This window comes from Trachypithecus francoisi, unplaced genomic scaffold (assembly GCF_009764315.1).
Source record: "Trachypithecus francoisi isolate TF-2019V2 unplaced genomic scaffold, Tfra_2.0 Lachesis_group3, whole genome shotgun sequence".
Taxonomy (NCBI): domain Eukaryota; kingdom Metazoa; phylum Chordata; class Mammalia; order Primates; family Cercopithecidae; genus Trachypithecus; species Trachypithecus francoisi.
The window spans coordinates 1874736-1901843 of record NW_022681468.1 but is presented as its reverse complement, the minus strand read 5'-3'; the positions used below and the strand labels follow the sequence as shown (position 1 = coordinate 1901843).

The window sequence follows — 27108 nt, the reverse complement described above, 5'->3', positions numbered from 1 at the left end:
CAAAAGACTTATGTCCAGAACATATGTAAAGAACTCCTACAAATCAACAAGAAAAAGACAGACGACTCCCTAGGAAGTGAGCGAAAAGATTTGAAGACACTTCACCAAAGAGGATAGTCCAGCGGTCAGTAAACATGTAAGAAGATACCCCAGTTTCCCTGGCTATCATGAAAATGCAAATTAAATCACGAAGTAATATCACAACCCGCAGACTGGTCAATACGAACGAGGTGAACACTTCCAGTTATCAGCAAGGCTGTGGAGTGACCAGAACCCGCACACATTGCTCGTCACGTGAAAGCTGATAGAACCACTATAGAGAAGTGCTGGGTAGTAACTATTAAAGCTGAACACAGGTGGACCCACTGCCAAGTTTCACCCGACAGAAATGCTTGCACCTGTTCACCAAAGACATGTACTGTGTGAGCACGTTCATGGCCACACAAAAACCAAGAGCCAGAAGCCACTCAAACGCCCATTCGTTGTAGAAGGGATAGATGAGTGGGGGCTGCTCACCCCATGGAATGGCGCTCAGCAGTGACAATGACTGAGGTATAATCTCGTGCAACAAGGGCGACCTTGCAGACTGTATGCTGAGTGGAGGAAACCAGACACTGTGGAATCCCCTTTTAGGAAGGGGGCAAATAAGATGTCGTTATCTGGCAGGGCACAGTGGCTCATACCTGTCATCCCAGCACTTTAGGAGGCCTAAGCGGGTGGATCACCTGAGGTCAGGAGTTGGACAGCAGTCTGGCCAACATAGGGAAACCCCGTCTCTACTAAAAATATAAAAATTAGGCCGGGCACGGTGGCTCACACCTGTAATCCCAGCACTTTGGGAGGCCGAGGCGGGTGGATCACGAGGTCAGGAGATCGAGACCATCCTGGCTAACACAGTGAAACTCCATCTCTACTAAAAATACAAAAAATTAGCCGGGCGTGTTGGTGGATGCCTGTAGTCCCAGCTACTCAGGAGGCTGAGGCAGCAGAATGGCGTGAACTCGGAAGGTGGAGGTTTCAGTGAGCCAAGCTTATGCCACTGCACTCCAGCCTGGGTGACAGAGCAAGACTCTGATCTCAATAAATAACTAAATAAATAAATAAACACAAAACACAAAAATTAACCGGGCATGGTGGCACATGCCTGTAATCCCAGCTACTCAAGAGGCTGAGGCAGGAGAGTCACTTGAGCCTGGGAGGCGGAGGTTGCAGTGAGCCAAGATTGTGTCATTGCACTCCAGCCTGGGCAACAAGAGTGAAACTCCGTCTGAAAAAAACAAAAGATACAGTTAACCTGGGGGTGCTGATGGGGAAATCTGGGGGTACAGGGGCTGGGGATGGTCTAATTCTGTCTGGATGTCGGTTAGAGAAGTGTGTTCAGTTTGTGAAGACAGCCCAGGCTGGACTGGCTGTATCTTTCCATATCTCCACCATATGTCAGTGAAAAGTCAGCTAAACACAATCATTTATTTAACCAGCACATTTGGGAAGCAGAGGAAGGAGGGAACATGGGAGGAAGCCTGAGTGGTGCTTCTCATTCCCCTACAGAATCAGTAGACCTGGTAATTGTAAAATATGTGGTTTCATAAACATAATGACCCAGCCACTTAACGTTCGCCATAGTCATTTTTTTAAATCTAAGGAGATCATTAAGGAACCAGTATCTTTTGTTGTGGTAAAATATTTACCTGAAATGCAGCAACTCTTTCCACTTAAATCCAAATGAAATAAAATTTGATATTTTATTTGGAAATAAAGCCTATCATCTTATCCCCCTCCGCTTCTCAGCTACTCTTGCCTTCTTCAGCCCTCTTCTCTGTCTCTCTACGTAAATACCAAGCAAGACATCTGGAACAAGGTTTAGCAGTTTAATGAGGGTTATTTCTTAGTGGTTGGATTTAAAGTGACTTTTAGAGACTCTTTTTTGTACATGTTTGCATTCATTTGCGTTTTAATAACAAGCATTTTTCAAATTAATAAAGCTGTTCTGTTGCGCTCCATCACTAGCTGGGTGACCGGAAGCAAGTTTCTCTCCGTCGCTGAGCCTTGGCTTTTGCAACTGCAAAATGCAGATGCTAATATTACCAAATGCATAGCGTTTTTTTAGAAAGATTAAATTAGATGATATTTCTAAGTGCCTATACAGCACAGGAGGCCCTTAATACGCAGTAGCTGCTATTGTTATTGCCAAACATAAATAGGGGAGAAAACAACAAAGAGACTCAGCCCTCCCTTCAGGAGGTGATAGTCTGGCAGAAAGAGGCGAGAGCAAATGCCCAGATGGAGCCTCATGAGGAGCCTACTGCCCTGGGCGGCCACAGGCATGATGGGAGGGTAAGCAGGAGCCGGAGGGCTGAAGCCTTGGAGGAACTGAGGGGTGGGCCAGAAGTGGGGGACTGCTGCACCCGCCCTGCAGACTCAGAGGGTCTGAGTCAGCGTCCTGTCCTGAGGATGTTGCCAGGCTGGGGAGTGGGGGAGACCCTGGCCTGCTGTGCCAGCGGAGGACTCCCTGGGGGGGCTGTCTGCAGGAAGGTGATGGGTTAGAAAGCCCTGCTGTCCGCAGAGACTCCAATATAAGGAATGGGTGCTTGGACCTGGTGCTGCAGACAGTGACATGGTTTGGCTCTGTGTCCCCACCCAAATCTCATCTCGAATAGTAATCCCCATGTGTGTAGGGAGGCACCTGGTGGAAGGTGACTGGATCAGGGAGTGGTTTCCCCCAGGCTGTTCTCCTGATAGTGAGTTCTCATGAGATCTGATGGTTTAAAAGTAGCAGTTTCCCCTACACTCTCTCTCTCCTGCCACCTTGGAAAGAAGGTACTTGCTTCCCCTTCCCCTTCCCCTTCCCCGATAATTGTAAGTTTCCTGAGGCCTCCCCAGCCATGTGGAACTGTGAGTCAATTAAGCCTCTTTCCTTTATAAATTACCCAGTCTCAGGCAGTTCTTTATAGCAGTATGAAAACAGACTAATACGGACAGTATCAGCAGAGGCTTGAGTTCATCCAGTGCTATTGGAAGACTCTGATGGACGGAATCCATTGAAGGCACAGCCAAGGTGTGGAGGTTCTTGAGAAGACAAAAGGTGCTCAGCACACAGGTGGAGCTCTCTCCAGAGAGGTTTGCTCAACTCCTGCAGGCAGGAAGAGCTGCTCTGTCCTATATAGCCCTCTGCATGCGTCCAGGCGTCTCCCACCTGCATCATTTCACCCCCTGACAGCAAGCACCTTGGGGTGGGGTTGTCAGATAAAATACAGAACTCCCAGGTCAATCTAAATTTCAGATAAACAACAAATAAATTTCAGTACAAGAGTGTCTCATACAATATTTGGGACATGCTGGTGCCAAATATTGCATAGGACATTATATTAGCCCGTTCTCACATTGCTATAAAGAACTACCTGAGGCCGGGTGCAGTGGCTCACACCTGTCATCCCAGCACTTTGGGAGGCCAAGGTGGGTGGACCACCTGAGGTCAGGAGTTCGAGACCAACCAGACCAATATAATGAAACCCCATCTCTACTAAAAATACAAAAATTAGCCAGGCGTGGTGGCAGATACCTGTAATCCCAGCTACTGGAGAGGCTGAGACAGGAGAATTGCTTGAACCCGAGAGGCGGAGGTTGCAGTGAGCCAAGATTATACCATTGCATTCCAGCCTGATCAACAAGAGCTAAACTCCATCTCAAAAAAAAAAAACTACCTGAGACTGGGTAATTTTTTTATTTTTTTATTTTTTTATTTGTATTTTTTTTTTTGAGTCCGAGTCTCACTCTGTCGCCCAGGCTGGAGTGCAGTGGCCGGACCTCAGCTCACTGCAAGCTCTGCCTCCCGGATTTATGCCATTCTCCTGCCTCAGCCTCCTGAGTAGCTGGGACTACAGGTGCCCGCCACCACACCCAGCTAGTTTTTTGTATTTTTTTTTAGTAGAGACGGGGTTTCACCGTGTTAGCCAGGATGGTCTCCATCTCCTGACCTCGTGATCCGCCCGTCTCAGCCTCCCAAAGTGCTGGGATTATAGGCTTGAGCCACCGCGCCCGGCCAAGACTGGGTAATTTATAAAGAAAAGAGGTTTAATTGACTCATGGTTCTGCAGGCTATACAAGAAGCACAGCTGGGGAGGACTCAGCTGTGCTTACAGTCATGTTGGAGCAGGAGGAAGAGAGCAAAGGGGAGGTGCTACCCACTTTTAAACAACCAGATCTCCTGAGAACTCACTATCAGGAGAACAGCAAGGGGGAAATCGCATCCATCATCCAGTCACCTCCTACCAGGCCCCTCCTCCAAGGCTGTGGATTACAATTTGACATGAAATTTGAGTAAGGACACAAATCCAAACCGTATCAGATATACTTATCCTAAATCTGTATTCATTGCTTATCTGAAATTCAAATTTACCTCTGTGCCCTGTACCTTTATTTACTAAAGCTACAACCCACTTGGGTGATGCTGTGCCCTTGCTTACCTGGTACCACCACTGCCAATCCTGTGCCCAGCACATAGCAGGCTTTCAATTAATGTTGAATAGATGTGGGGTGGGTGGATGTGGGATAGATGGATGGTGGGTGAATGGGTGGATGGATGGATGGTGGGTGGATGGGTGGATGAATGAACAGATGGATGGATTGGGTGGGTGGATGTGTGGGTAGGTGGTTAGATGGACGGATGGTGGTGGGTGAATGGATGAATGGATGGATGGACAGATGGATAATGGGGGTGGGTGGGTTGGTGGGTGAATAGGTGATGGATGGGTGGATCCGTGGATGGGTGAGTAGATGGATGAGTGGATGGATGGATGGATGGATGGATGGATGGAGCAGGTTGGCTGGGTGGGTGGAAGAGTAGACAGATTGGTGGATAGATGGGTGGATGCCTGGATGGGTAGATGAATGAATGGGATTTGTACTATGTAAGAGGTTTTAACACTAAGCAGCCTTACGTGCCCCATGACGGGGCCAGAGTGGGAGTAAATGAAGTGCCAGCTGATGGGAAAACTCCTAGCTCTGACACCTCTTATCTCCTCTGGGACTCTCCTGCTCAGATTCTGAATCTGTAAAATGGGAATGTTTGGTTATGCTCCAGGAAGAGGAAGCCCCATGTTCTGCCACACAAGTTATATGTCCCGGACCTGGGTGCCTTGCTAGGGGTGGGGGGCGGGGGGGTGACTTGCCTACAGACTTCAAAGCCCTGCCTGCCAGGATCCTTGACTTCCCAGCACCAATCAGACATCACACAAAGGTGACCTCTCCACTCCCAGCACCAAGGAGTTGTCTCTGGACCCTGATCATCCTGATGGCCAGGCCAGGCTGGCCAGCGCCTCCCCAGCAGCCCTTCGGAGGCCTCCACAGCCCTGTGTCCAGTCTGACACAAGTGTGGCAGGTGGTCATGAGCACCGTGCCCTTCCAGCAAGGCCACTTCTGCCTGTGGGCAAGGGCCTCAGGTAGGCAGGTCCAAAGCACCTGCAGACCCCGCACTTAGAAGCTACCACCCTGCTTTTTAAACCTTGTGTTTTAGAAAGGGTCTTCCATTCGTAGCATCTCCCTCTCCCCAGACCTCCTCCCAGAGACTGTTTAAGGGTGGGCCTGGGAGCCCCAATGTTCCCAGGGTTACTCCTAGGGGTAGACTTCTCACAAACAATATTGTCCCTCCTCCCAGGGCCCCAGGGCAAGGAGCAGCGAGCCTGGACCTGCAGCCACTGTGGCCCCAGCCTGGGGGAGGGAACAGCAAAATCAGGGTGAAGTAGAGTCAGAGGCGGGTGTTGTGGGGGGGGTGCGGGGGCAGCTGTCCTGGCCTGGCCACCTTCCCTGACTCCTATGACATCAGCCCATCAATTCCCTCCCTCTTTTGCCCTCACTAGGTCGGGTCTCTGGCCTTTGCAGCCACAAGGTTCCTGACTCCTGTGTCCTTATGAAGAGCCACACACAGCAGCCGGGGGACTGCCCCGCCAGAACCGGCCCAGGATTCCTGCTGGATTCCGTGTGTCAGGACCACCCATTCTAGTAGAAGAGCGGAAAGCCCAGAGAAGCAAATCACATGCCTAGGAAGCAAAGAGGGATCCCTGACCCAGGGCCGCCTGAGGGGTGAGAGGCTGAGGCTGGGGTCTGCGGTTACTAGAGCTGAAACCTACAGACCTACTCAGCTCCGGTTTCTGCCACTGGGGAGACCCACGGGGAGGGCCTGGGGGGACCGCCAGCCTTGGGTGTTGGTTGCCACATCTGCACGTGACAGGGGAGAAACATGTCATGCCAGGAGGACAGGAGGGCAGAGCAGCTAAGGGGGGCTCCCCAGACATAGGGGCATCCCGGGTATCCACCCCTGTCCTTTGGAGGCAAGAGGAGGGGCTGCACCCCTGGGTTTGACAGGCAGCAGCCACCTTCCAGAGGGAGAGCTGGGGGGGCCTTACCACACCCCCTTCAGAGTAGCCCCCTTCCCCCACCGCTGCCCTGGACTCTGCGGCCAGCAGGCTGGAGGTTCCTAACGCTATGGGGGACAGAAGGCTGTGGCTGGCTGAGGACTTTGTGTCAAGTTCCCACTGCCTCTGGGGACTGGGGACAGCCAGGCCACACGCGGGGGGAGTGGGACTTAGCACCTGAGCCTGCTGAGCTCCGGAGAGCCCTGGAGGTTCTTGGTTCCCCGAGGTGGGGCAGGGAGGAGGGAGTCCCTGGTGTGGCCTGGTTCTGCTAGGCGGGATCACTGAACACCCCCTTCCCTGATGAAGAGGTGAGAGCTGCTTCGGGAAGAACCACCTGCCCTCACCCCACTCGGTCTGGGACAGGCAGGGCACGGGCCTGCCGGATGCCCCCACCCCGTGCCTGCAGCCCTGCTCTGAGCCCGGCTCCCTTACTCCACCTCTTTCCACCTCCTCCCCTTCCTCCTCCTCCCAAGGAGGAGGCAGATGGTGGTGGAAGCTCTGCTTCCTTCATTTTCCGGAGCGTGACTCAGCACCGCAGCTGCCGCCTCGGCCCCCACACAGCAGCGCGAAGCCTGCCCTCCCCTACAGCGGAGCCCGGGGGCTCCCCAGAGCACCCTTCCTGCAGTCCATCCAGAGAACGCAGGGCTGCGGGCTGCCGAGCCACCTTCCCCGGCCCCCAGCCCAGCGGACCCTTCATAGGCAGCTAATTCCCCGGGCGACGGCAGAGGGCAGAGTGCAGGCAGGTGGGCGGGGCTGCAGTTCCAGATCTCAGGGACACAGAGAGGCCACCACAGGGCTTCTTAGCTTCTGGGTGGCCACCCTGCCCAGGAGACTGGGCTGAGCGAAGGGGAGGGAAGGCCTAGGTGGGACCCCAAGAAAGGACCCATCAGAAAACACAAGGAGGTAGGAAAATAAGAGAAATTTCCAGAAGCAAGAGGCTTGGCCCATGTGGAATGCCACAGAGCCAGGCCCCAACCCACTGGGGAATCTCTGAGGACACTGACAGCAGGTCCTGCTCTGAGCTCCGGTCGGCCCTCCTCCTCCCTCTATCAGAGCCTCCCCTGGGAGCCCCAGAGAGCCTCTCAGCTCCTTCTCTTGGACAAAGGAACCCTCAGTGCTGGGAGCCCCTGGTGGCTCCTCCCACTCCCCCCGACTGGGCTCCCTCTCTCCACCTCGCTCCCTTTGTGGTAGGCTTGGCCCAGGAGAGTCCTGGCACCCCCAGCGGCTCTGTAAGCCCCCGGGGGTGGCCGACTGGGGTCGGCTCCCCACTCTTGCCTGGCCGTAATCCCGGAGCTGTGCCTTGGGATGTGGGCAAACAATTGTGCACACACACACCATCTCAGCAACTGGGGTCTCCTGCCAGTCCCCTTCCCAACCCCCAAAACAAGACCTGCCAGCGCCCCCACCCCTTCTTCTCCCTTCTATCCCCCTCCCCACAGCCCTAGGTACAGCTGCAGAAACGGAGGCTCAAAGGGGTCAAGTCCCTTCACTCCACATGGAGAGCTTGGGTGGTCAGAGACCCCAGACCCCAGTTGAAGGCTCCTGCCCTGACATGGGAAGCCCCTCCTGTGTGGCCTGAGCAGGTGCCCAGGACCAGACAGGCCAGCCCAGGTGGGAGGCTTCCTGCCAGGAGGCCCTAAAGGTGACCTGGCCAGGGACACCAGTGCTCACAGGTCCGGGTGGGTCCCAGCCCCAGTTCACCCTCTGTTTGCTAGCAGTGGCCCCTCTACTCTCCCCCAGGACTCCCGACAGCTCTGCCTCATCCCCACCCAGCTGGGCAGACTCCGACCTTGCCACTGGGTTCCTTCCCAGTCTCCAGCCACTCCCCTCTTGCAGCTTCAGTTTCTGCATCTACAGGTTGGGAGTAATGAGATTCCCCAGCTGGCCCGCTGGGAGGGCTGGGCATCCTGGGGGAGAAGGGGAAGGAAATGCCAGGAGCTGGGTGGAGCCAGGTCAGGGAGGCATGGGCCCAGCCCTCGCCGCAGCAGCCACTCTCTGGGCCCAAGCCAGCCCCGGGTCCTGGCCTTGTCCGTCTGTAAGCAGGGTGATGGCACTGCCGGACGAAGTGGCTGAGGGTGGGCCCAGCCCAGCTGCCCTCCCTAGGTGCCCATCAGGCCCAGCACCGGGGCAGGGCACCCAGCCCACACCACATGGATGGGGAAAACCTCCAGCTGGGCTGCCCCGACAGGGACGGAGGCAAACGGGGCTCCCAGGATTCCACGGCCAGCACAGCTCTGTGGCTCCCATAGTATTGACTCCAGGCCCCAAAAGGGACTGCAGAGGACCAGGCTGCTCCTGGGAGACCCCAGATGTCCTGGCTCTTCTCTAGGGAATCTTGGGCTGAACAGAGGACTGAGGCCCCAGAGGAAGGCAACACAGGGTCCAGACGGCCTCCTGAGGGTCCCCCATCATTTGTAAATTACCTCTGCTCGCTGCAAAGAGTGAATGCTGATTCCCCGGCCTCTACCCACACATATGCACTCTCTCAGGTTCACGCTTACGCATCCCCTTACCATTCAGCAGATCCCACCGGCTCTGCCCCAGCTCACCCCCTCTGCCTGGCCATACCATCTTCTGCCGCTCACCAAGGGGGACCCTCCAATCCACTCCCATGAATCAGGGTCCCCAAGCTGCACTCAAGGCCTCTGTCACCTTTCCTTGCTTGTGGAACAAACCCACCCTCCTTCTTCTGACACTCACCCCTCCCACCTCAGTGTGTGCAGAGGAGCCTTCCCTGCACACAACTGAAGCGGCCCTGTGGCCCCTACCCTGGACTTTGACCAGACCATTGACCAGGCTGCTGCCTCCCACTCATGCCTTGGCATCTGGGTCATTTTTACTGATGGTAGCTTGGCCCGGCTTGGGGGCTTCACACACACCTCCCATCCAGCAGCCCTAGGAGGTGGGACTGTTATCACCACCCCATCTCAGCAGACAGCACTGTAGCAGGACGAGCCACAGACCAAACTCCTCAGACACGGAGTTACAGAAGGAAGGGGTTTATTCGGCCAGGGGCATCGGCAAGACTTCTGTCTCAAGAGCTGAGCTCCCCAAATGGGCAATTCCTGTCCCTTTTAAGGGCTCACAACTCTCAGGGGGTGCGTGTGAGGGGGTCGTGATTGATTGAGCAAGCAGGGAGTACGTGACTGGGGGCTGTGTGCACCGGTAATTAGATCGGAACAAAACAGGACAGGGATGTTCACAGTGCATTCCTATACAATGTCTGTAATCTATAGATAACAGAACCGATCACGTCAAGGGTTGATCTTTAACTACCAGGCCCAGGGTGCGGCGCCGGGCTGTCTGCCTGTGGATTTCATTTCTGCCTTTTAGTTTTTACTTCTTCTTTCTTTGGAGGTAGAAATTGGGCATAAGACAATAGGAGGGGTAGCCTCCTCCCTTAGCACGAGCAGCAGAGCCAGGACCCAGACCGGCCCAGCCACAGCACCCTCCCACTGTACCACGGGACCGCGCTGTTCACAGGGCCACGCCTGGCCTCTGGGGAGTCCCTCCAGGTAGGCCAGGCCAGGCCTGTGCTCTGGAATGCAGCCCACGCAGGGCCCCCTGCTGCTCAGGGCAGGGCGGTGGTCCAACAGCTCCCACTCCCCAGGGCCTATGCACCTGCAATGCCCAACTTGCCCAAAACCCCCCAGGCCCAGCAACCACCACAGGGAGGTTGGCAATGACTCAGGCCTTGAGTCAGCAGCATCAGATGAGGACGCAGCCAGCCCTCTGCCAGCATAAGGGAGTCCCAGAAAGCCCCGAGCTCTGCTAGCTGGGCTTGCGGGGACGCCTGGCTGGAAACAAATCAGGCTCATCGGCGCTCAGGAGCCCAGGAGCCACCTCCCAGGGAAAATTCACGCGCACACGCACACACGTGCACACAGAGGAGGCCTGCCATCAGGGTGGGTGGGGCTGACTAACACCAACCCAGAGAAGAGAAACCGGAGATGGTGGGGCGCGGTGGGCAGTGAGGTGGGGTCTCAGCTGGAGGGGCTCACTCAGACTGTGGAGCACCCATGTGCCTCCTAAACAGAAACTCCACACAGGCCAAGGAAACAGAGCTACCAGCTGGCTCACTCTCCCAGCAAACACCAGCTCCTCCCCGAGCCAGGCCCCGGAAGAGAAGTCGCCATCACGAGCTACCATCTGGGGGGTGGCACCAGGCTGCGAAGGATCCACAGACTGGCACATGCAGGAGGAAATGGGATGGGGGAGGGGTAAGGACCCCAACAAGCAACAAGCAGGAGCAGGGAAGGGCCCTCTCAGCGCCCCACTGTAACGGGGCCTCATCAATGCCCTGTGTCACTGAATAAAGCACTGCCAATGAAAGGTGAAAGAGGAACAAGAACATTCTCCTGGACACCACCCACAGAAAGCCGTGTGCAGGCTTGGCCCTCACCTTGGGGACCTTGGACACAGAGCTGGTTATATCACATCTGGCTCTCAGAGCTGGGGGCAGCGTCTAGGAGGCCTGCTGTAGAAGGCACTCGGCTAAGCCCTAGTTACTGGCACACGGGCACCTGAGCCCCCTCTTAGCAAACTCCATGTCTCATGAAATTAGGACTGGATTTCCACTTTATTTTGAAAATATGGCCAAGGTAAGAGGTCAGGAACGACAACGCCAAGCTGTGGTAGCCGAGAAAGCGGAGGAGACACAGGGGTGGAGGAGTGGCTGCAAGTGTCTGAGTGCAGGAGGCACAGACACAGAAGGCCCCAGACCACGGAGGGCAGCATGCTGGTGCAGAGCAGGGACAGCCTGGGGTTCACTCTAAGGCACCCCTGGAGAGGCAGGGTGGGTGGGGTAGGTGAGGATGGGGTTGGAGCCCATGACATCCCCTTGGTTGCTCAGCATGGCTGACGCCTGGCCACACTGGACCTGGAACTCAAAGTCTAACTGGGGAGCCAGGCAGGGAGCCAGACAAGAAACCAGATGCATGCAAGTGGAGATTCCAGGCTGAGGCGCTGTGGGAAGGAGGGAAGCTGTCACTCTCCCAAGGCGGAAAGTGGGAGGGGTTGGGAGTCTTCAGGGAGGGGAGGAGGGCCTGGAGGAGTTCCCTCGGGTGGGGGTCCCAGAAGAGCCAGCAGCCTATGCAGCGGCATGGGAAAGATCCCAGTGCCTGGCGAGGAATTGGCACAGCCTGTGTATGTGGAGTCAGATGGGGGTTTGGGGTTTGGGGTTATTTTTAACCCATAAGTCTCCCCATTATTCTGCAGGAGAAAGGGAATGCGTGCTGGGCACTCAGGAAGATGCGGACAGGAGGCAGCAGTGTGGGGGGGGACAGGGAGGGCCTAGGGGCTGGGTCAGAGCCTTGCCCAAGGGGCTTTAGGAGGGAAACGCTGGCTTTCCCACCTCCCCTCTGGAATCTGTCACCTGTCATCCTGGAAGAGCTCAGGAGCAAATGGATTCCGTTCCATTAAAAAAGCATGGTGCCTGGGGCTAAGCAAAGCTGAGACTGGCAGATAACGTGCCCCAGATGATCAGTGGGGCGCGCAGCAGGGCCAGGAGGCAAGAGGGCGGCAGGGAGCAGGGACAGTCATCCGGCCTTCGGGATGGGCAGCACCCCTGGAGGAATGGGGAAGCCAGAGCGGGATGCCTGGCCTGCAGGCCAGGTGAGGAGAGAACGCAGGCCAGAATCCAGCCACAACCTAGCAGCATGTCCCATCAAGGTAAGAAGAAAGAGTCTGATCTACTCCCAAGCTAGCAGTGAAACTAGGAGGTTCTGTAAGAACTGGGGAATTATTTACCCTAACTCAGGAATGCTCACTGTCAAAGCAAGCCCTCACCTAGGGGAAGGGCCACTCCAGCAGTGGCCACTCCTGAAATCCTCACCTCCCTCCCGGACAAGTCTAGCCTCCAGGATGGAAGAAGTCAGCCAACCCTAGGATTATCGTGTCTGGGTTGAACTGAGGGGTCATCTGTGCGTTCAGCCTGTGCTAGTGGCTGGGGCCTCCACAATGTTGGGTGGGCCTGGGATAGCTCAGAGTAACGCGGTCAGATGGCACTCAGGGCCGGGATGGAAGGGTGCAGCCCTTCCCTGGGCCTCAGCGTGCTCTGTAAAGTGGGGTCCCCGTGCCCACCGCACACGGCAGTGAGGATGGAAGGAGACCTGGTGTGCTGAGTGCTGGCACTTGCAGCTGGCACCTGGACATGTAGGAAACGTGCTTCCGTGGTTATTATTGTTGCTGTTACAGATCCGTCCACGTGTGGCTGACTCAGAACTGTGACATTAAGGGAAAATAAAGGAAATGATTGAGCTGCCTTTTCAGACAACATTGGAATTTTTGAAGAACTCGAGAATCAGTATACTGAAAGGTTTGCACCGTGAAGTCGCTGCTTGTGAAACCTGTGTGCATCCAAAGTGCTGACAAGGACAATGGAAGACACTTCATTCATAAGCTCCTTTAAAAGGCCAGAGAGGCCCCTCGAAAGGGACTGGTAGATGAATAAGATTGGCAAAATAAACCCAAACATTTGGGGGGTAAAAGGTGATTTTATTATTTTTTATTTTACTTTATTTTATTTTTTGAGACAGGGTATCGCTCTGTCACCCAGGCTGGAGTGCAGTGGCATGATCTTGGCTCACTGCAGCCCTGGCTTCCCAGGTTCAAGCGATCTTCATGCCTCAGCCTCCCAAGTAGCTAGGACTACAGACACACGCCATGAAGCCTGGCTAATTTTCATATTTTTTAGAGAGACAGAGTTTCCCCGTGTTGGCCAGGCTGGTCTTGAATCCATGGGCTCAAGCGGTCCACCCTCCTCAGCCTCCCAAAATGCTGGGATTACAGGCGTGAGCCACTGTGCCTGGCAAAAATGAGATTTTACATGTGCTACTTTAATAAACTGAGTATTAATGTTGAAAACCCAAGGAGCAGCAAAGGTCCTCAAAGACACAGAGACCTGGGGGAGGGGTCTGAGGGTGGCTACAGTCGGGGAGGGAACAGGTGGAGGGGAGGAGGGGCCCTGGGGAGGCAGTACAAACTGGTTTATAGAGTGACCCTCCGTGGCTTCTCGGTGACCCATCCAGAATAAATCCCAAGCATGCATCCTCCTACGTGCCCCAGCCTGGGGCTGCCACTCCCTGCCTCCCACTGTCCACTCCAAAAGCCTGGCTTCCCTTGGTGCCTGGGGCCCCCACCAGGGGTGTCAAAGCAGAAGGCTGGCATCAGTGACCAGCACACCTGAAGGCCCTGGAGCCTTGGGACAGAGAGGGAGGTGTTCAGGGAGAGATGGGAGGGTGGAGGGGAGAGTGAAGGAGGAGGGAGAAGGCCCTCAGGGGAGGACAGAGAGTCACAGCCCACAGCTGTGTCTTCATTCCAGTCATCATTCCATTCATAAATACTTCTGAAACCTGCCCCCACTCCCCGCCACACCACACACACACACACACACACACACACACACACACGCATTACCTCTGGAGACTTTGGAGACCTACAAAGTCTTGGCACTATGTCTCTTCCAAACACAGTCCAGTAGCCAAAAATCACCTGCAAGTTATTCTAGACTTTATTTCCTTCCCTCCAAGATCATCAGGCAGGATCCAGTTCATCAGCCTACAGGCCCTGCCCTGAGCCCTCTCGCCCTCTCCCCTTCTCTGCTGCCCCATCCCTGCCTCTTCTGAGTCTGCAGGGTTCAAGGCCAGGAGCAGAGCCAGTCAGAACACAGCTACAAGCAGGCACGCAGACTATGGGTTGGGGTGTGGGTGGGTCTCAGGGACTTCCCTGCTCCAGGGAGCCCATCTGGTGCTCTCTCCAGCCCCTCAAATTCCCAACACCAGGGTTGCAAGGCCCAGTATCCTTTCATTTCATTAGCTGGAGAACCCCTTCTTTAAGCAAAAGATGGCACGGACCCCCAACATAAGACAGTTCAAAGCTGAGCAGCTCTCCTCATCATGCAAGTAACCTGCGTGCTGCCACGGGGAACAGCACGCATCCCACCTGGACTCCCACCGGACAACTGAGGCAACCGAGAAGGAGGCTGGGGAGGGGAGGGACAGCTTGAGGGCTCACTGGAGGTCAGCAGGGAGGTGGACTGCATCTCCCAACGGCCAGCACTGGCTCAGCCTGCTCAGTGAGGTGCCCAAAGGAGGCCCACCAGCTCTACCAGCACCCTGCCTCTGCACCTCAGTTTTCAGCGGATAGGTTTGTGCAATGAAATCCTTCACAGAAATCAAGAAACATGAGTGAACAATGGACACCACCGCTTGGATGAGTCTCAGAGAGTGTGGAGCAAAAGAAGCCAGACGCAAAGGTTGACATTTACATGCAATGCTAAAACGATGAATCTACGATGGCAGAGATGAGAAAAGCAGTTAGCTTTGGCAGGTGCCCACGGAGGAGGCTATGCAATGGAACTTTCTGGGCCCTGGAGGTGTTGCATAGTTAGATATGGGTGATGGTAGTTACGTGGGTTTCTATGAATGTAAAAACTCTGGGTGTGGTAGACCCAAGCTCTGAGCACCTCATGCATGCCATGCAGCAGCTCGGTCTGTGACAGCCAGTCCTGTGTTCCAGGGTGTGGCTGCAAGCGCTGACTCAGTGAATGCTGAACCTCTGCTCCTAAGGGAAATAGAGGGCCAGGTTCCTATGAGCCTCCGCTCCAGCCTTTTCAGCAACCAATCAGTACACAATAGAGTTATTTATGTGTTTCTCTTAATATACTTCACTAAACTTCCAGTCAAGAGCACTACAACTCATGCCTGTTCAGAGCCTGTCCAACACACATATTTTCTCCATAGGACACATCACCTCAAAAGCAAGTATTGATCTTATTTTATTTCATTTTCAAGAGATGCAGACTGTTCTTAAGCAAGTACTGGTTTTAGGTTTACAAATACATTTTAGCGAGTAGGCAAATTTCCAATACAGAATCTGCAAATAATGAGATTCTACTGTATGTGTGTGCAATATTCAAATGAAGAGGACAGAGTTTCCTGCCTGACACAAGCCCCTGACTGACCACCCCACCCACCATCCCATCTAAGAGCAGCAGCCTGGTCCCACCTCCTGCCTCCCCTCCTCAGACCAGGGATAAGCCCTGACCAATGTCTACATCCTGCAGCCAGACACAGACAGGCTGACTCAGGTGCTCTTGGAGTTTGAACTGAGAAATGCAGGAGAAGCTTGCAAAATACTGAGAGCCTCCACAGGGGGCTGCTGAAGCCCCAGCAGGCAAAGCTGCCAGCTACAGAGCAAAAAGCTGAGGGGGGGCAGGGATGTGGGAGGAAGGACCTGGCTGGAGGTGACTGGGGATGGTCGTGTCCTTGTCAGCAAGCACAGAGCAGAACAGCTGCCCAAGGTGCCACAGCTGGAGAGGTGGGTGGGTGGATGGGTGGATGAAAGGGTGAGTGGGTGGGTGGATGGTTGGATGAATGGGTGGGTAGGTGGGGGGATGGGTGGATGAGTGCATGATGGGTGGGTAGGTGGATGGGTGGATGGGTAGGTGGATGGATGTGTGGGTGGATAGGTGGGTGGGTGGATGGATGAATGGATGGGCAGATGGATGGATAAGGGTGAGCGGATGGGTGGATGAATGGGTGGGTAGGTAGGTGAATGGGTGGATGAGTAGATGATGGGTAGGTAGGTGGATGTGTAAGTGGATGGTGGGTGGATGGATGGGTGGGTGGGTGGATGGATGAATGAATGGGCAGATGGATGGATGAGGGTGGGTGGATGAGTGGATGAATGGGTGGGTAGGGGGTGGATGGATGGGTAGGTGGATGGATGGGTGGGTGGGTGGGTAGGTGGGTGGGTGGATGGATGAATGGATGGGCAGATGGATTAGGGTGGGTGGATGGGTAAGTGGATGGGGGGTGGATGGATGGGTGGGTGTGTGGATGGATGAATGGATGGGCAGATGGATGGATGAGGGTGGGTGGATGCATGGATGATGGGTGGGTAAGTGAATGGATGGATGAGTAGGTGGATGGATGGGTGGGTGGGTAGGTGGGTGGGTGGATGGATGAATGGATGGGCAGATGGATGAGGGTATGGATGGGTGGATGAATCGGTGGGTAGGTGGATAGATGGGTGGATGAGTGGATGATGGGTAGGTGGATGGATGGGTGGGTTGGTAGATGGATGAAGGGATGGGCAGATGGATGGATGAGTGGAGGATGGGTGGGTAGGTGGATGGGTGGATGGGTAGGTGGATGGATGTATGAGTGGATAGGTGGATGGGTGGATAGATGAATGGATGGGCAGATGGATGGATATAGGTGGGTAGATGAATGGGTGGGTAGGTGGGTGGATGGGTGAATGAGTGGATTAAGGGTGAGTAGGTGGATGAATGAGTGGATTAAGGGTGAGTAGGTGGATGGGTAGGTGGATAGATAAGTGGATGGAGAGATGGATGGGTGGAAGGATGAATGGATGCAAAGATGGATGGATGAGGTGGGTGGATAGGTGGATGGATGGGTGGGTAGGTAGGTGAATGGGTAGATGAGTGGATGATGGGTGGGTAGGTGGGTGGGTGGATGGGTAAATGGATGGTGGGTGGATGGATGAATGGATGGATGGGTCGGTGGGTGGATGGATGAATGGATGAGCAGATGGATGGATAAGAGTGGGTGGATGGGGCCGGATGTGGTGGCTCAAGCCTGTAATCCCAGCACTTTGGGAGGCCGAGACGGGTGGATCACAAGGTCAGGAGATCGAGACCATCCTGGCTGACACGGTGAAAGCCCGTCTCTACTAAAAATACAAAAAATTAGCCGGGCGAGGTGGTGGGCGCCTGTAGTCCCAGCTACTCGGGAGGCTGAGGCGGGAGAATGGCGTAAACCCAGGAGGCAGAGCTTGCGGTGAGCTGAGATCCAGCCACTGCACTCCAGCCTGGGCAACAGAGCGAGACTCTGTCTCAAAAAAAACAAAAAAAGAGTGGGTGGATGGGTGGGTGGGTGGATGGGTAGATGAATGGGTGGGTGGGTGGATGGGTAGGTGGATGAATGAGTGGATAGACAGATGGGTGGGTGGATGGATGAATGGATGGGCAGTGGATGGATAAGGGTGGGTAGATGAATAGGTGGGTGGGTAGGTAGGTGAATGGGTGGATGACTGAATGATGGGTGGGCTGGTAGATAGGTGGATGATGGGTGGATGGATGAGTGGATGGATGGGAGGGTGGGTGTACGGATGAATGGATAGGCAGATGGATGGATAAAGGTGGGTGGGTGGACGGGTGGGTAGGTGGGTGAATGGACAGATGAAGTGTAGGTGTGTGTGGGAACGGATGGATGAATGGGCAAATGGGTACATAGGTGGGCAAGGTGGGTGGATATGGGTGGGCAGGCATGCTTTCACTTACTTCATTCTGTAACAATGTCAGAGATCATCTCAGGGCACCCCAGTAGGATGCAAAATAAAATCTCAAAAGGGAAAAAGAGATAAAAAGCATTCTGGGTGCTGAACTGATGAAGGAAATGAACCCATGGCCAGCCTGCCACTCAGGTGGACCCCAGGCAGCCCTTCTGGGCCTGCAAGTGGCCGCCTGCTACATACAAGGCTGTCCTGACTGCACGGCGGTGCCAACATCAGGCTGGGAGGATTTCTCTCAGAACGCCCACGCCTGCCTGCCTGTTTCTAGCAGAACTCAAGCTGCCGATGCCAAGGTCTGCTCTCCCCGCATCCCAATCCCCCAGCAAGAGGTAGAGGCAAGCTCTCCGCAGGCCTGCAGTGGCAGGGCCACTCTTGCACTCTGTGCCAGTGACCAGGCACGTGCGGCTCTGCCTGGGTGTGTCACAGTGCCAGCCTGTACCTGCGCAACCCTGTTCTTAGGCATCTGGGCACCCGCAGCTGCGGGCCAGCACGTGTGTACGGGCTCCGAGGAAGGACCAACGCCCAGGAGGGAGGCTCCAGGCAGGCCATGGCTTCCAGGAAGCAGCTCCGGAAGCCGCAGACGGTGGCTGCAGGCGGTGCGTTTCTGAGGCCGACTTGGTCCTCCCTTCAACGCCAGGGCCAGGAAGCAAGCTCAGAAAAGAGCCAGGATGGAGTCTGGGAGCGCTGGAGGTGCAGAGGGTTGAGAGTGAGCCACTGAAGGAAAAGAGCATGATGGGGCCTCTGTATGTCTCAGAAAATCGGTGCTCAAGGCGGAATGAACCCTGCTGTCCTGGGCATGGTGGGTTCAAGCCTGACGGAAAGCTCCCTCTCAGTGTCCATACTTCCACCCTCCCAGACCTCTGGCCTCGGCCTCCACTCCACACACACACACTCAATCAGGGCCCAAAGCCCTCCTCTGCACTCCCTGCCAATCCAGGGACTTCTCCAACCTCTCTCCAACTAAATTATATACACCCCACCTTCTTTTTTTTTTTTTTTTAGACGGAGTCTTGCTCTGTCGCCCAGGCTGGAGTGCAGTGGCACCATCTCGGCTCACTGCAAGCCCCGCCTCCCAGGTTCATGCCATTCTCCTGCCTCAGCCTCCGCCCGCCACCTCGCCCGGCTAATTTTTTGTATTTTTAGCAGAGACGGGGTTTCACCATGTTAGCCAGGATGGTCTCGATTTTCTGACCTCGTGATCCGCCCGCCTCGGCCTCCCAAAGTGCTGGGATTACAGGTGTGAGCCACCGCGCCCGGCCCACCCCACCTTCTTCACCCTGCTCCGGCCTATGCTGGCCTCCCTGGACCAGCTGTGCAGCTCGCAAGCATGACTGGGCGCAAGGGAGACAGCCCCAGGCAGGAGTGGCCCTGGGGGCGCTGGGCCCCCTCCCCCATCAAGGCAGGAAGGTGGACCCCTCGCCCACACCTGGCCTCCTGCTCCAGCCTCTGAGTGAGGCTCAGGACTCTGCCTTTCCCTCAGGCAGGTGGACAGGGGAGGGGGCTGCAGATCAAAGCTCACTCCCCACCGACCTCCCCACATTCCTCCATTCACTGGATCAACAAACACACCCACTGGCAAGCACCGCTGCCAGGCGAGAGCTCCCAATGCAGATGAGTCAGCCCCACCCGTGCCCTCTCCCCACCCTCAGGTGGTGCCAGCGCAGGCACCAATGCTCGGGTCCAGGAGTGCACCAGGAGACCCAAAACCCAGCTTGAGGGAAGGCACGAAGGCCTCCTGCCCTGGAAGGGGCCCTGGAGCCGGGTGTGGAGGGCTGGCGGCAAGGCTTGCAGGTGCATTCCAAGAACTCAGAGAGCCTGTCTAGGAGCAGCCGCCGCCCAGGCTGGAGGGTGTCCAGTGAGCGCCTGCCTTGGCTGGCTCCTCAGGCACACCCGGCACTCAGGAGCGCTCATACGGGGCTGTTGCCAGCAGCTGCTCCTGCACTGGGGCTGAGCCAGCAAACTTCCAGGGCTGGGGCTGCTGCGCAGGGCAAGGTCTGCACAGGGAGCAGACGGACTTATCCCCACCAGAGGGGAGGCACACCAGGGTCAAAGGACACGCAGTTGGCCTCAAAGCAGAAACTGCTTCCGGGCTGGGAAGCCATTCAGGAGCCCTTCTCTCTCCCCGTGCCCTCACCCTGAGCCCTGGCCGCCATGGCCCACACAGCAGCCCCTCTGGAGATGTCAGGATTCCGAGTGGAGACACTTTATCCGCATGTTCTTGACCCTCATACAGCCATTATGGGTACTTACTCTATTTTACAGATGGGGAAACTGAGGCTCCACAGGGTCATATCAGAGCCTGAGGCCGCACAGGGAGTGCTAGCACCGGTTCTCAGGGCAGGGGTTGCGTCTGCTCTGTCACACGTCACACGTCACACGGGGGCTCCCCCAGGCCTGCCTTCCTCTGCCCTCCCTCTAGCTGCCAGTGACCCCCAAACCCCAGACCTGGTGCACTGTTTCCTGCAGCTCTGAGGGTCAGACATCAGAAGGGACTTCCACAGCTGGGGCCTGGCTCTCATCCAACCAGGCTGGCTTTCAGAGCGGACTATGGGCACGCCCCAGGCTGGTCAATGTTGGCGGTGGGGGGATGGGTGCCCCCCCAATCTAGGAGACAGATGAGGCTGGACAGCAGAGGGGTGGCAGAGAAAACCCACCCCATTGCGACACCTCCGCGGCCCTATGCAGCTGCCTCCACCAACCGGCGAGGAGCGGCTGCCCAAGACCGCCGAGACCCCATCAAGGGTGGAGGGGGTCAGGCAGGGCTGCGGAGAGGAGGCCACATAGGTGGCCTGGTTGATGAGGAGGCTCTCTGTCCCCGAAGCCTGGGAAGAGCCATCTCTGCCGAGGGATCCCCGGACGCGGGGACTCCGGATCCGGCTGGCTGGAACAGGAGTCCCGGGCCGGGGCAGAGGGAGGTGAGCGGCGCCTGGGAAGCCAGTCCCACCGGGAGGATGGGGGTGTAGGTGGACGGGAGGAGGTAGAGGGCAGGGACTGGGAGGACAGTGGGGGCTAAGGCGGGGGACGGCAGCTCTGCGCGTCCCACCCCCATCTCCGCCCACCAGGAGCCAAGCCAGCGGCGACCGCGAGAGGGCGGCCAGGGTATTCACGGGTGTGGGGAGACCCCTTAAAGAGCCCTCAGGGGCCGGCCACAGTGGGCGGGGCCACCCCAGCGACCACCCCCCCCAGGCCCCGCCCCCGGCCCGCGCTCGCTCCCCACGTGGCCGCTGACGGGCGGGGCAGCACCGCCTCTTCCTCCCGCCCGCCCCTCGCCCGCCTGGAGCCACCGTCCGAGCCTCGCGGAGCGCCGCAGTGGGATCCGGCTGCCCGCAGCCCCTGACCCGGCCCCGGACGGAGCGCCGGCAGCACCACCGCCCTCTGGCCGCTGCTTCACCGGGTAAGTCCTTGGCCTCGGGGTCCGCTAGGAGCCTCAGGGGAAACTGAGTCCGGGAGGAGGCGGGTGCGTGCTTGCGTCCAGGAGTGAGGCTTCGGACTGGGGCGTGTGTGCCCCAGGTGGCGGCGGGCGGTTCCGCGGCTCAGGGCACAGTTCGCGGGAGGGGACCCCAGGGCACCCCTGGCTCCCCCGGCACCGCGCGCCCCGCTTGGGACTGTGGTCCTCCGCGGCGCGGCACCGCCCGAGCGCGCACTGCCCGCAGAGTGGTGGGCCCAGGGTCGGCCGGGCCTACTCCCGGGGCAGGCGGGATTTCTGCGCCTGGCGGCTGCCACATCCTGACCATGAATCAGCCACAGTTGGGAAAATAAACTTCAACTTCCAGTCCGCAGTCCGGGTGGCACCCCGAGGTGCGCGCTGGCCTGCGGCCCCACCCTGACTGCTTGGCTTCCAGCTGCCCACGCGCAGGTGGGCGCACAGGGGGCTCTCCCCCCGACCCCCACCGCTGGCAGGCTTAGGGGAATCAGCCTCCATCACAGTTCTCTGTTCCGTTTGGGTGGGGTAGGAGTCAATCCCTGTGCGCCCCCAGACCCACCCGTCAACCCTCTAACTGGGGAGTCGCCCCAGGAGTGACCTTGACTAAGGAGAGGAAGCGGGGTGACCAGCTGTGTCCCTGACCGCCCCCAGTCCCCCCTGGGGAGCACAGGCATGGGGGGTGGACTGCCTGTCTGGGCTTTCTGGGGCTCAAGCTCTCCACCCAGGGCTCCCGCAGCTCAGCTGTGACCACAGCGTTATTGTCCACTCCAGCTGGGCACACCAGGAGGCAGAGAGTGAGACCCTGCTGGGGGCAGGGAATGAGGAACCGGGCCAGAGGTCAGGCACGCCCAGAAGGCACTGGATGTAGGAAATTCCTTTACCGCCAGCCCTGCCCCTCCCTCTGGCATTGGAATGGAGCAGGATACTTGCCCTCTTCAGGCCTCAGTTTCCACATTTGCACTCTGAAGGGTGGGACAGCAGCTCAGGCTGGGACCTGCTCCCTGCCGCCCTGCACAGGGGAAGGTGGGGTCCCAGAACAGCGCTCCAGACCCCAAGGATGCCACCCAGCCAGGGACTTTCGGTGTGTGGGTGCTCAACCCCCAGTGCAGCAAATAGCAGCACTGGGTTCCAGGCCTGGGGTCTGAGACCTCACACTGCTCCCACCCCTACCAGGGCAGCAGCAATTCTCTGTTCTAAAAGCCCAGTTGGTGCAGTGAGCCCTCCTACAACCTGAGGGAGCTGACCCCTGCCCAGGCCCCGCCCTCCCACCCCTGGACTGTCATGGGCCCTGCAATCCAGCAAAGGGGGTGTCACTAGTGGGGACGGACCAAGTGGCCAGGTGCGCCTGTAGCCTCCACAGCCAGGGCTCCTGAGCAGCGAAGAGTTAACCTTTAGGTGAGCGCCCACTTTGTGGAGGAGCTGACGGCTGTCAAGCTAATGACACACCGCACTTGTGGGGACGTGGAGGCTCCTACCTGAAATAGACTCTGTGCGCCTTCCATCAAAGTGCAGTTACTTCCCAGGTTGGAAAAGTGATGGGGTTCATGCAGGCTGCAGGAGGGGTGGGTGGTGACTGGAAAGTAATTCGTTGCTGCCTGTGGGTGTGGGGCAGGACGCAGCTGGCCCAGCTCTGGACGGGGACAGTGAAGTAAGCCTCTGGCTTTTTGCTGGTGCCTGGAGGTCAGATTTCCCCGTAGTCAGGAATGAGACCTGACTCCCTGCTGCCAGCCTCCATCTTGCAAACAGCAGGTGTCTGATAGGTGTGTGGTTCATGGCCCAGTGGACACAAGACGTTGGAGAGGGCACACCCACCTCTGTTTTCAGGATGGTGGATGGGAAGGCTGGGAGGTGGAGACCACACAGGAGCCACTCTCTGGAGGGCAGTCCCCAGGGGCCACAGCAGAGCCAGGCCTAGTGGACAACTGAAGTCAAAGACAAGGAGGCTGCTACCAACTGTGGGAGGGAGAGAGGGCACGGGCGCGGGCTCCCCATCGCTGGAAGGAGAGAGGGCACAGGCGCAGGCTCCCCATCGCTGGAGGGAGAGAGGGCACGGGCGCGGGCTCCCCATCGCTGGAGGGAGAGAGGGCACGGGCGCGGGCTCCCCATCGCTGGAGGGAGAGAGGGCACGGGCGCGGGCTCCCCATCGCTGGAGGGAGAGAGGGCACGGGCGCGGGCTCCCCATCGCTGGAGGGAGAGAGGGCACGGGCGCGGGCTCCCCATCGCTGGAGGGAGAGAGGGCACGGGCGCGGGCTCCCCATCGCTGGAGGGAGAGAGGCACGGGCGCGGGCTCCCCATCGCTGGAGGGAGAGGGCACGGGCGCGGGCTCCCCATCGCTGGAGGGAGAGAGGGCACGGGCGCGGGCTTCCCATCGCTGGAGGGAGAGAGGGCACGGATGCAGGCTCCCCGTCGCTGGAGGGGTGAGCAGGGTCCACCCACCTGGCCCCCTGTTAGACTTCCACTCCTGCCAGCCTCACCCTAGGAGGGAGTCCTGCCTGGTCTGCCTCTGAGCACCCAGACAGCCTGAGTCCTGAGCTGGGGTGGGGTCTGTTCAGACAGCTGCCCCCTGCCCAGCACTGGTATACCCTGGCGACCGCCAGGCCAGGAGAGCAGGGCAGACTGGTGGTGTCTGTCCTCTCCTGAGGGTTCGTCCTCTCTCACTGCCCTTTCTAAGCTGTAATTTAAGGAACCACAGGGGCTACTCAGGGTCACTCCTCTGAGGGCTCATGTCAGTCCCTGAGAGCCAGCCCCAAGCCCGACCTGTTCCCTCACCATTCACACCGGCCTGGGCCATGTCTGTGTGCTGAGTGAGTGGGTGAGGAGGGAAGGAATGCGCCAGCCTGCCGGGTCCCACCGCATGGTCTCCCACCCTCATGCCTCCCGGTGAGGCGTGGGTCCTGCAGGAACATTCATTTCACAGATGAGGCAAGGGACAGTCAGTGCCATTTTACACTCAGTGCCATCCATTCTACCAGGAGGGGCTGATAAAGCTCCTACTGTGTGCATCTGCCTTTGTGCCCAGAGCCTGGAGCCCAGCCCCGCTCAGCACTGTGCCAGGTAGGCACATAGCACTTACTGGGTATCAGGGTGCATATGGGCCGGCCCCACAGAGTAGCTGGAGGCCGAGGCCCCCCACCCCTTGTTGCTACCACTGGGGTAGGCTCAGGGTCCTGGCACTGCCACTCTGGGAATAGGACAAGCCTGTCCTGGTCAAGTAGCCATTACCAGGCTTCCAAACTCGGGGGTTGGTAGGGCAGGAATAGGCCCGCCCTCCAGGCAACCACTTGTGTCACTCCAGAGCAGCCCATGCAGACAGAGAACTGCCCAAGGGCCAGCCTGGACCCCGGAGCCCTCCTGGCCAGTCAGGGCCTGGGTCACAGCCTGGGTGGTACGACCAGCATGGTCACAGCCCAGATGGGATGACTAGCGTGACGGCCCTGAGGACAGAATGGCCAAGGGCAAGGGCCAAGGCTGCTTTCCTCTTTCGCCTGCAGTTTTTCCCAGAGGCAGCAGAGGAGGGAGGGAGAGGGGCCAGGAGAGAAGGGCCAGGCTGGGCCACCCCGCGCCTCTGTGCCCTCAGTTCACTCCTGTTCTCACTCCAGAAGGGTGATTGGCCATGGCTGGGGTACCCTCTGTCTCCCTCAGCCCCAACCTCTGTCTTTTGGAAATGGCATGGAGACCCAGAAGGAGCAGATGGGCACCACTGGAGGCCTGGCCGGGTTCCTGGCGGCCGATCAAGGCCTTTGCAGGGTCAGAGGGACATGGGAAGATGCTGCCAAGGCCCCGGCCCTGGTGCCCTGGGCAGGGACCCCCTGCTCCCATGCTATGACAGCTTTCTACCACCCCACCCTCTTCCTGTGACCTGGACACAGTCTGAGCACCCCAAGGTCCAAAGTGGGAGAGGTGGGGTGGGGCGGATTGGAGGGCTGCCCTACTGTGACAGGGCTCTGCTCCGGGCCCACCTCACAGTGAAGACTGAGGCCCCCCAGGCAGCCCTTCGTGGGCCAGAACTCAACCAGGAGCCATACCTGGGGCAGAGGGCAGGCTGTCTGCTTCCCATTTTGCAGAGGAGGGCTAATGTCAAAGCCTAGCTTTGAGGCTAACCCAGGGCACAGTTGAGGAGGGAGGGGGAGGGAACCAGTGGCCCACGGAACACACAGCCCTGGGTAGTGGCTTCTCTGTATCATCTCCAAGCCCCCATTCAGCTGCCGTAGGCAGAGGCCAGCTCCAGCCCCTCGCTCTGCCCAGCCAGTGGCCGGCCACCCGACACACATGGAGTCCCAGTGGGCATGGCCAGTGGTGCAGGGGTTTGTTCGTGCCTGAGCTGTCCTGGCCCTCGCCGGGTCGGGGGTAGACATGGCCAGCTGTGCAAGGAGGGCCAGCATCCCAATGGCCTCCATCTCCCCGTCTGTACCTGGTCCTTGCAAGCCCTGGGACATGGCCTCAGTGTGCAGCCTGCCTGCCCCACCCTTTGTGCTCCTGGGTCCGTGTTCCTGCTCCAGGCACAGCTCAGACTGTCACCTGCACCCAGCCTAGGCTGGGAGGAGGACACAGGTGGGGGTGAGGGAGCAGCCACCTGTCCCCACCTGCCTTTGCTTCTACCTTGTGCACAGACGTGAGTGGCCTAAGAACAGGAGCCCCTTGGGGACACCCAGGACCCCTGCCTATGCTTCCATGTGCAGAGGGCCCCCTTGCTGCCCCTTCCCTAGGCCAAGCCAGGCTGTGGAGGTACAGGCAGAGCAGTGAGGGGCTGCCTGCAGGAGCTGGCAGAGCCATGGGCTGGGCCCAGGAGGGGCCGCACAGGCGGTGCTGGCTCAGCCAACCCAGGTCAGAGCTACGGGGCCCTGGAGAACATCCTGGCCATTTTACAGATGGGAAAACTGAATCCAGAATGGACCTGGCACTCAGGCCCCTGGCACCTTCGTGTCCCAGCAAGCACTGCCAAGCGGCATGTTGTACCCATGCTGAGGATCTTGTTTGCCCTGTTGGGCCTGACTGGCTGCCTGACACTGGCTGCCTGGAGCAGAGGTCAAGAGACGCTGAGCAGGGGCTGCGAAGACTCATGCAACGTCCCAGCACCATCCCAGCTCCGTCCCAGCCACCAAACAGGAGGTGTGGGCTAAGCGGGAAGGCGAGTGGTCAGGGCATGCACTGTGCGTGGTTATGCACTGGCATTACAGGCGGCATCTCATTGATCTGTCAGTAAGCTGTGGGGTTGGCATTGACATGCTCATCCGCATTTGAGGACAGGAACCAGGAGATCCTATGGGTCACAGGCCGGTCAGCGGCAGAGCCCAGTCTCACCCAGAATCAGAGCCGCCCCCACCCTGGGCCCTGGCAGCAGCCCCTGGCCCTGCTGGGTGTGCAGGCTCAGCCTCTCCCCCACTCTCAATCTGTCTTTGTTCTCCCTGCTCCTGGGAAGGCAGCTGCTAGTGGGGATGTGGGCTGGGGGCAGGGACCATGGAGCCTGGCTTGTGGGCAGGCAGCGGGCAGCCGTCCTGTCCTGGCACAGGCAGGGTGGGGGCTGGACACCCTGGGGCCTAGCGAGGCACACAGCAATCAGGACCTGCACCCTGAAGCTGGGGCCTGGCTCCAACCAGCTGCTGCCCTTCCCCCTCCCAGGTTGAGAGAGGCCTTTTCTGAGGACAGAGGAGGGACCTGGAGGCCTCGGAGGGAGGCATCTCTGAGTGTGTCTGGTCTGGGGGGAGGAAACCCAGGTGTGACATTTCTAGTGATGACCTCCTGGTCTTCATGCTCCTGGCCACCTGCCCCCATTGCCCAGCAGACCCCCTGCAGTATAGGTCTGGGGCCTGCAATAGGCCACCCCTGGGCTCATGCCACCTGCAGGGCCTGATCAGGCCCTGTGCCCTCCCCAGTCCTTAACCACAGATCTGCACACGTCACTCCCAGCCACAGCCATAGTAGGTGCTGGCAGGCCTTCAGACAGACTCAGGAAGTACT

The 27108-nt window shown here is 57.9% G+C and overlaps 1 protein-coding gene and 2 long non-coding RNA genes across 4 annotated transcripts in view; 2 read left to right on the top strand and 1 right to left on the bottom strand.

Moving 5' to 3' along the window:
- LOC117071293 overlaps nucleotides 1-8265 on the bottom strand; it is a 30968-nt gene extending 22703 nt beyond the window's left edge. The window contains exon 1 of the long non-coding RNA XR_004432230.1: nucleotides 8200-8265. This is a non-coding gene — a long non-coding RNA (uncharacterized LOC117071293). The remainder of the gene's footprint in view (nucleotides 1-8199) is intronic.
- Nucleotides 8266-10436: 2171 nt separating this feature from the next.
- Nucleotides 10437-15099, top strand: LOC117070578. Its single transcript, XR_004431972.1, has 2 exons — nucleotides 10437-11011; nucleotides 14226-15099. It is a non-coding gene; the product is annotated as an uncharacterized LOC117070578 (long non-coding RNA).
- Nucleotides 15100-20962: 5863 nt separating this feature from the next.
- INF2 (inverted formin 2) overlaps nucleotides 20963-27108 on the top strand; it is a 30326-nt gene continuing 24180 nt past the window's right edge. For both annotated transcript variants that reach the window (XM_033191092.1, XM_033191094.1), the window contains exon 1: nucleotides 20963-21120. The gene's annotated coding sequence lies outside the window, so the exon portion shown is untranslated. The remainder of the gene's footprint in view (nucleotides 21121-27108) is intronic.